Source organism: Puma concolor, chromosome C2 (assembly GCF_028749965.1).
Source record: "Puma concolor isolate L17-30 chromosome C2, mPumCon1.1.hap2, whole genome shotgun sequence".
Lineage (NCBI taxonomy): Eukaryota > Metazoa > Chordata > Mammalia > Carnivora > Felidae > Puma > Puma concolor.
This window is the reverse complement of record NC_141675.1, coordinates 157,177,102-157,185,227: the sequence shown is the minus strand read 5'-3', so window position 1 is coordinate 157,185,227 and position 8,126 is coordinate 157,177,102.

Sequence of the window (8,126 nt, the reverse complement as noted above, 5' to 3'; positions counted from 1 at the left end):
CAGCTTTCAGCTGTCCCTGCAGGACGGCCCCACGGAGCCTCCCGAGACCACTGGGTCTCTGCTTCTGCCTCAGGGGTGTGACTGTTTGATGCCTTTCCCTCAGCTGAAGACTTTTGCTGGTGTGAGTCTGGGAAGAATGGGGAGCCTAAGGAGCTGCTGGTCCCTCCACGCACACCTGTGTCACCCAGAGAGCGCTCTGTACAGGACCCCATCTCTTAACCAGCTGTCATACTTACTAGCCTTTAAGAACTTCTTCAAATTAACTGAGTTTTTCTTGTCCATTTTGTGCGGTGGTCACGTCCTCCGCGTCCCATCAAAGATGAAACAGTTGGTGCCCTTTCTCTGTCTCTCTCTCTCTCTCCTTGAAGGGGCTCATTCCTTTTTGGAATTCAGTTTACTTTGTTCCTTTGTGACTCATCATCTGACTTTCACCGTTGTAGCGTGGGAGGGATGTTCTTTGCGGCTTTTGGCATTCTGAGTGGAAATGCAAGTCTCTTATGCATTTTATTGCAGCCCAAACCTAACTATTTCATTCCATGAGCTCATTTTTTGGTGGGGATATCCACCGTAGGAGTCTGGGGTAATAGCAGTAGCCCTCTGAGATATGTCTCATGTGATGAGGCCACAGCAGGAAACAGATGACACAGAAAACTGGGTCACCGAGGAAAGTGACAGTGCGGTGGGGTGGGGCAGAGTTAGAGAACCCAGTATCCTAGGGCTCACGAGAATGGTGCTCGGCATCTGGAAAGGATCTGGTCTGCAAGGGTGAGGGAGGAAACTGTTTCTAGGGTCCAGAGAGCGTGGCCACATGGCAGAAGGCTGGCAGCAGCTGTGGCCTTCAGTGAAAGAGCTCAGCCAGTTTGTGGCTAGACATAAAACAAGGGATGCCATGACTGGTTGGACACCCAACTCTTGGTTTCCCTCAGGTTATGATCCTGGGGTTGTGGGATCGAGCCCCAAGTTTGGAGCCTGCTTGGGATTCTCTCTCTCTCTGCCTCTGCCCCTCTCCTCCCCAGCTCACACACACACTCGCTGTCTAAGAAACCCACCACTACCACCAACAGAAACCACAAGAAGAACTCGATGCTACCACCAACCAAGAGGATCTACTCAGCATTCATAGACCACTTCCCCCAACAACAGCACAGAACACACGCTTCTCAAGTGTTCATGGAATGTATCCCAAGATAGATGGCATCATGAGCCATAAAACGTACCTTAACAAATAACAGATGAAATCACACAGAGTGTGTTTTTTTGACCACAGCACAATCGAACTAGGGATCGGTAACAGAAAGCCAACAGGACCACCTCCACAAACGGTTGGAATTGGCGCAAATAATCCATGGATCACGGAGGAAGCTCTCAAGGGAAATAAAAAATACATCGGATTGAATGAAAACGAAAAGATAACACATCAAAGCAAGGTCAAGAGAGAAATTTATCGCACTAAATGCTTACATTAGAAGAGAAGGAAAATCCGAAATCAATAGCCCGGGCTCCACCCTCAAAAAGAAGGGCAAAATAAACCCAAAACAAGCAGAAGGGGGGGACACAATAAAGAGAAGGCATCAATGAAATTGAAAACAGAGACAACAGAGAAGGTCAACGAAACAAAACCTCTAGCAAGGCTGAAGACACAGAGAAAAGACACAGATTACCCAAACCAGGAACAGAAGGGGAGATATCACTAGAGACCCTGCAGGCATCAAAAGGATCATAAGAGAACACTTCAACTCTCCACACGCAAAGTTTACAACTTCCATGAAACAGATCAGTTGTCTGAAAAGCACAAGCTAGCAAACTCACCCATTATGAAATATATACTTTGCATAGCTCTGTGACCATTAAGGAAGTTGCATCAGTACTTAAAATATTTCCCCCCCAGAGAAATTCCCAGACCCAGATGTTTTCAATGAAGAATTCTTCCAGGCTTTTATAGGAGAATTAACACCAATGCTGCACAGTCACCAGCAGAAAATAGAAGAGAAGGCAGCTGCCTTCTCTTCCCAATACATCTTATGAAGTTAGTATCACCTTTATGACAAAAACCAGGCAGTACAAAAAAAGGAAAACTAGACCAATATCCCGTAGGATATTACAAAAGTTCTTAAAATATTAGCAAATAAAATTCAGCAATATATAAAAAGAATTAACCACCATGGCCAAGCGGAGTTTATTCCAGGGATGCAAGGCTGGTTTAATATTCAAAAAGTGATCAACATAATCCACCACTTTAACAGACTAAAGAAGAAAAAACCCATAAGGTCATACGAATTGATGTAGAAGAAACGTTTGACAAAATAGAACAGCCGTTCTTGATAAAAGCTGTCAGAGAAACAGGAATGGAGAGGAGCTTCTTGAAGCTGATCAAGAGTGTCTACAGAAGTTATGCTTAACACTGAAAGACTGAATGCTTTTTCCCTAATATTGGGAACAAGGCATGGATGTCTCTTCTCACCACTGTTACTCAACGTGGTTTTGGGCATTCTGACAATGCAATAAGGCAAGAAAAGGAAAGAGAGAGTCTCGCTTCCAAGTGGCACACCATGTGCCCCTGTGGCAGCCACTGTGCCAGCCTCTTCCGGGACACAACAAAGGACGGAACAGTGTGGGGTCCCCTGGGTGCCTCCCGCAGAGCTGGTCTGGTCACCGAGTGCTTCATCTGACAGGTCCTCTGGCCAACAGTGGGAGTGCTGACAGCATGGGGCTCGTGAGCACACCCTCAAAGCCCGGCATCGGCTACCTCACTGCCTCCCACTGAAGCCCTAGGATGCTGACTGGGGCAGGAGTGCGGCTGTGCCCATCCCTCATGGGCCAAGTCAGAGAGGCCTTCTTCCACGAGGCAGGTGGGCATGGGCCCTGTCCTGTGGTCTCACCCTGGAGAGCCTCCCTCCAGAACCTGACCCTGGACCTGGCCAGCAAGCCCTTGGGCCTCCTGCATCCAGAGCCCTACTGTCCCCTCCACAGCCGCCTTGCCTCAGAGGACTCTGGCCATGCTAGCCCCCCAGTCCCTGGCCCCACCCCTGAACTCCCTGCCACCCGCAGTGCTGCCCCTCTGTCCCCAGCACCGAGCCTCCACCATGGGGAACTCTGGGGACTCATTTCCCAAGATGGAACACGTTGGGTGGGGGCAGAGGTCTCCTCTTGGAACTGTTTGCTCCTCCCACACCAGACTGGCTCTTCTTCTGCATTATTGATACAAAGCCGACACACAAAAGCCAGCTAACAATGATACGCCCCCACATCACGAGTACTTGTACACAGAACACTTGTACAAACGAAACTATTTTCTTCTTCTGCATGAAGCCGGGACACAAAGAACTTGACGGTACAAGTCAGACCCCCACCCCGCAAAGCACGTGTGGAGAGAGAGACACACGGAGAGGCAGGAGCCCGGCCACGAGCTGCATCGACACGCTTCTCCCACCTTGAGACAGAAGCACAGAAACTCTGCTGTCTCCTCTCCTACTCAGCATCACACTTACCTTTGTGCTTCCGACAAAGACCAGAATCCCAGCTCAGGGTCACCGCAGGCGATTTCCCTGATTTTACTGATCCAAGAAAGCCAGAATTGCTTCAGTGCGTAGGTGCTTGTGTGTTAATACCTTCTTCTGTGAAAAGAGACCCAGCGCAATGTTCAACAAAGGCTAGGTTTCTCAAAATAAAAAGCAAATAAAAGGCATTCCGTTCAGAAAGGAAGCAAGAACTGTTCAAATGTTCCTGTTCGCTGATGACTTTGATGGTCTACGTGGAAAGTCCTAAGACATCTACAAAAACCTCCTAGAACTAGTACACGAATGAGTCAAGGTCACAGGATACAAGATTAATACAGAAAAAGCAATTTTTTTAGTTTCTTTATTTTGAGAGAGAGAGAGAGAGAGAGAGTGGTGGGGAGGGGCAGAGAGAGAGAAAGAATCCCAAGCCAGGTCCATGCTGTCAGCACAGAGCCCAATTCGGGGTTCGATCCCACGAACCAAGAGATCATGACCTGAGCCCAAATCAAGAGTCAGATGTTCAGCCGACTGAGCCACCCAGATGCCCCTAAAATCAACTGTAGTTTTAGCCACTCTGACTGGCATGAGGTGGTATCTGAGTGTGATTTTTTGATTTGTATTTCTCTGATGATGAGTGACATTGAGCATCTTTTCATGTGTCTGTTGGCCATGAGAAAGAGTGAGATCTGGCCATTGGCAGCAACATGGATGGAACTGGAGGATGTTACACTAAGTGAGATAAGTCAGTCAGAGAAAGACCGATATCATATGTTTTCACTCATATGTGGAAGGTGAGAAACTTAACAGAAGACCATGAGGGGAAAGACCAGAAGGGGAAAAAATAGATACAGAGAGGGAGGCAAACCATAAGAGACTCTTAAATACAGAGGACAGATTGAGGGTTGTTGGGGGGTGGGGTGGGGGAGAGGGGAAAATGGTGATGGGCATCGAGGAGGGCACCTGTTGGGATGAGCACTGGGTGTTGAACCACAGGAATCTACCCCCCCAAACCAAGAGCGCGTTGTACACGCTGTATGTTAGCCAATTTGACAAGAAATGACATTAAAAGCAATTGCATCTTTGTAGATTAACAACACTTGGACACTGAAGTTAAAAATACAGTAACATTCATAGTCACCCAAAACAAAAAAGAAATACGCAGGCGCAATCTCACCAAACCGAATGTGTATCCTCAAAACCACAAAGCACGGCTGAAGGGAGTACACGAAGATCTAAAAGAAAGGAAGGGCACACCACGGTGATGGACGGGAAGAATCTACATAGTAGGGATGTTGGTTCTTCCCTATGTGCAATAACGTGTTTAATGCCGTGCCTGTCCGAATCCCAGGGTGCGGATAAAAGGATTGTGACACTTATGGAAAGGTAAAGAGACTGGAGTAGCTGAACACCTCTGAACCTGAAGATAAACGACAGGAATCAGCGTACCTGATTTCAAGTCATTATGCAGTTACAGCAATTAAGACGGTGTGGTGTTGGCGGAGGGACAGACACAGAGATCCGCGGGACGGAACGGAGAACCCAGACAGAAGCCCACACAAACACGGCCAGCAGTTTTTGGACAATGGTGCAAACACAGGTCAGCGGGCCAGGGACAGTCCTGTCCACAGAGGGTGCCGGAGCCCCGGACATCCCGAGGCGAAAACACAGACCTCTTCATGCAAAAAGTTGGATCGTGGATCAAAACGTAAAACTTTTGGAGACTTTTGGAAAAAAAAAAAAAAACCCACAAGATCTTCAGGGTCCAGGACTAGGCAGAGAGTTCTTAGACTTGACACCAAAAGGCAGATGGGTAAGAGGCAACGTTCAAGAATCAGACTCTGTCCGATTTGCAAAACATATTTGCTCTGTGAAAACCGCTGTGAAGAAGATAAAAAACACAAGTCACAGCCTGGGAGAAAAGCGTCACAAGCCGCACGTCTGACAGAGGAGCGGTGTCCGGAATATACAAAGCACTCTCAAAGTCAACGGTGAAAAGAGTAAAAAAAAAAAAACAACCTCCCAACACCCCCCAGATTTGAAAGCGGGTGAAAGACAGGAACACACATTTTACCGAGGATACTAGAGTTCGTCTTCCCGGAGGTTCAACATCTTAGCCATGGAGGAAACACAAATCGAAGCCCTGCTGGGTTTTGGCATGCACCTGTCAGAGTGTCTAACATGAGATAGTGACAGTGCCACATGCTAACGAAAACGGGGAAGAATTGGATCACTCGTGCATTGCTGGTGGGACTGGAAAGTGGTAGGGCCGTTCTGGGAAATGGCTTGGCCGTTTCTTGTGACCTGTGCCCTGTGACCCAATATCACCTTCCTGGGACCCAGCCCAGAGAGATGGGAAGAGTCACAGTTACACACAGCCGGTGGGCGAGTGTGCACAGCTTTATTCGTCACAGCACCGAGCTGGCATCAGCCTGCATCCTTCAGCCGGTAAATGATTCAGCAAACGGCGATCCGTCCACACTGCGGAACACTACTCGGCAGGAAAAAGGAATGCATTCCTGATACAACAACCTGGATGAACCTTCACAGAATGGCACTGCGTGGCCCCATTCATGTCACATTCAGCAAATCACAAAATTACAGAGATGGAGAAGAGGTTAGGGACTGCGGGGGCCGGTGGAAGGACACTGGGTGGGCTGGAAGGGGGCGGCAGGGGGACCCCCGCGGGATGGAGCGCCCGGTACCCACACTGTGACCCCAGCATCACCATCCCGGACGTGACCGCGCACTGGAGTTCTGCAAGGTGTCACCACTGGAGACCTGGGTAAAGGGCACGCGGGCTCGCTCTCCAGTCTTTCTTGCGACTGCGCAGGAATCTACAGTTGTCTCAAAATTAAGAGTTTCACGTAAAAATGGTCACTTTCTTGGTTATAACGTGAAGCATGTTGAAGAGAAGTGAATGTATTAGACTATTAGACTTTCCCACGTTTCCCGGACATCCCCGTGCGGGGAGGACTCTCACAAACCACTCCTGAATCCCTTTTGCCTTTCTGGGCACCTGCTGATCCAGTCCTGCCCTCAGCAATTCAGGCTGGAGTCAGACTCGGCCGTGGGAATGGTAGTCTGACAGGGTCACTGCAGAGAAAACAGTTCACTTGTTGACTTGGAATGGTGCTTCCCAAGATTTGGGGATGGTGGGGGCAGCCTGTGAGCTGGGGAGTGGGGTGTCCTGGGAAGGGCAGTTTGTGAGCTGGGGGTGTCCCGGGAGGGCAGCCTGTGAGTGGGGTAGGGGGTCTGGGGCGGGGGCCGCCTGTGGGGTGGGGGTGTCCTGGGGGGGCAGCCTGTGAGCTGAGGGGATACAGGGTGTGAGGGACGCAGTCTGCAGCCATATTGGTCGCCCAGCCCCCAGCCTTGCTGAGGAGGGTCTCCTGCATGGACCCTCCTGTGGGGAATTTACAAGAACCACGGGGGATCCCACCGGAGGGGATCGTGGAGGCCTGGCCTACCGCCATGGATGCCCCTAGAGGCTACGGTGCCGTGCTCAGAGTCACAGCGAGAAATGGCCCAGGAGGGACCGACCCACCTGGAGTGGGGGGCTCTCTCTAGCTCCCAAGAAGCCTGCTAGAAGCAATGAGTTGCCCTGGGGGCCGGGGTCCCTCATTGCTGTCCTTGTGAGCACAGCGGGCGGTAATGGTGACTCACCGACCAGGAGACCAGGCTTCTCAGCAAGGAGGCCACCGCCAATCGTCGAAGATGCAGGGACCTCGTGGGCTTGGGTCACCGCGCACCTGCCCCAGGGCGCTGCGTGGCCCCACCAGCCCCTCGCTCATCAGGCCGCGGGGGGAGGCAGGAGGCCCCACCTGGCGCTGACCCAGGCAAGCCTCTGTCCCCTGCCATCATCCCTGACTCGGTTTCTCCACTGCTAACAGAACTGTGTCCTTTTGCCCCTTAAATGACCCTTACTGACCAGGAGAAAAGAACCCCCTTTCCCTTCTGCAGTGGTGCTGACATCCTCCCGTGGCCTCCCTGCTTTTACCCTTTCATTTCTGAACAAGAACAGGCATTATTTTCCTAAAGACAAATACATTCAGCACCTACTTAGTCGAAATGGGGGACAGTGTCCCCTCACAGCGGATCGAGAAAACACGGCGTGCTTTTCCCCGAGGGGTTTTGTGAAATCCTACCAGAGGTGGCTGGTCTAGTGTGTGGGGGCCGTGGCATGCCTTGGCAGCTGCTTTTCTTTCTTTCTTTCTTTCTTTCTTTCTTTCTTTCTTTCTTTCTTTCTTTCTTTCATGTTTATTTATTTATTTTGAGAGAGAGAGAGAGACAGAGAGAGAACGAGCAGGGGAGGGGCAGAGAGAGAGGCAGAGAATCCCAAGCAGGCTCCGTGCTGTCAGCGCAGAGCTGAACGACCCTGGGATCACGACCTGAGCTGAAATCAAGAGTCGGATGCTTAACCGACTGAGTGAGCCCCCCAGGTGCCCCCATGCCTGGCTTCTTGTTCCCGGGTGTCCTCGGCCCCAGCGTGGAACATTAGGACTTCAGAGGGCCTGGGGTCCCGGGGTGGGGCTGGGCTGAGCGCCCCTAGCCGGGGCTGCCTTTACCGTTCCGGGGGTGGCGTTTCTCGGACAATAAGCAGAAAGAAAAATCTCACCACCTGATTGGCGGCGC